This window comes from Gekko japonicus, unplaced genomic scaffold, assembly GCF_001447785.1.
Source record: "Gekko japonicus isolate JY-2015 unplaced genomic scaffold, Gekko_japonicus_V1.1 scaffold6146, whole genome shotgun sequence".
Taxonomy (NCBI): Eukaryota; Metazoa; Chordata; class Lepidosauria; order Squamata; family Gekkonidae; genus Gekko; species Gekko japonicus.
In genome coordinates, this window is record NW_015164394.1 from 9,318 (window position 1) to 10,562 (window position 1,245).

Consider the following 1,245-nt stretch of genomic DNA (forward strand, 5'->3'; position numbering starts at 1 on the left):
CCTGTTGTTGGCCCTCTAGAGGAACTGGCTGGCCCCTGTGTGAGATGGGATGACTGGACTAGATGGACCCTCCCTGGTCTGACCCAGCAGGGCTCTTCTTGGGTTCTTATCAGGGGAAGGTCTCGGCCTCTCTGCCCTGTTGTTGGCCCTCTAGAGGAACTGGCTGGCCCCTGTGTGAGATGGGATGACTGGACTAGATGGACCCTCCCTGGTCTGACCCAGCAGGGCTCTTCTTGGGTTCTTATCAGGGGAAGGTCTCGGCCTCTCTGCCCTGTTGTTGGCCCTCTAGAGGAACTGGCTGGCCCCTGTGTGAGATGGGATGACTGGACTAGAGGGACCCTCCCTGGTCTGACCCAGCAGGGCTCCTCTGAGGTTCTTATGTTATGTCCTTATGTCAGGTTAGTTTCCAAAACCCTAATCGTCCTCGTCACTCTTCTCTGCCCCCGCTCCAAGGTTTCTGTGTCCTTCTTATAAAAGGGCCTCCAGAACTGGCTGGGGGGGCTGGAGGGCTCTGCTGCTGTTCAATCTGGCTGCTGTGCCAGGCTAGACTTGTTGACGCTGGAGACAACCTGGGCCATGAGAAGTCACAGGGAGGGCCGGGAAGCTTGGGGTCACACAGGACGAAGCGCCTGGCCTTGTCTGCCTGAATCCTATATGGTCGGGGGCCTGCCAACCGAAGGGACTGCCTTTCCCCATACACCCCCCCCAGAGACCACCGAGGCCAGGGTCGCAACATCGCCTGGCCCTCCCTGGCCCGAGAGATGCCAGACTGGCTATTAGTAGAGCCAGGGCCTTCTCAGTGGCGGCTCCACACAGGCAGAACGAGCTCCCGGAGGACATCGGGGCCCTGCGATGCCTCTTGCGGTTCCGCAGGGCCTGTAAAACGGAGCTTTTTGGACAACGGCCTAGCTACACTGGACCACCTCGCAGTAATCGCCATCTGCACTCAGCGGCACTTTATGTAGATCATCTGTTATTTGAAATGTTATAATATTGTATTTAAGTTGTTGTTCTTCAGTCGCACAGTCGAGTCCGACTCTTCGCGAGCCCACGGACCAGATCACGCCAGGCCCTCCTGTCTTCCGCTGTCCTCTGAAGTTTGCTCAGTTTCATGTTCGTTGCATCTATGACACTGTCTAACCATCTCATCCTTTGCCGTCCCCGTCTTCTTTGACCTTCAATCCTTCCCAGCATCAGGGTCTTCTTCTCCAGTGAGTGCTCCCTTCTCATTGGGTGGCCAAAGTA

The 1,245-nt window shown here is 56.7% G+C and overlaps 1 protein-coding gene across 1 annotated transcript in view; it reads right to left on the minus strand.

Annotated features, from left to right (window-relative positions):
• Positions 1-1,245, minus strand: part of LOC107108467 (phosphatidylinositol 3,4,5-trisphosphate 5-phosphatase 2) — a gene marked incomplete at both ends in the record, with an annotated part of 33,950 nt that overhangs the window by 8,959 nt on the left and 23,746 nt on the right. The gene's annotated exons all lie outside the window — the stretch shown is intronic.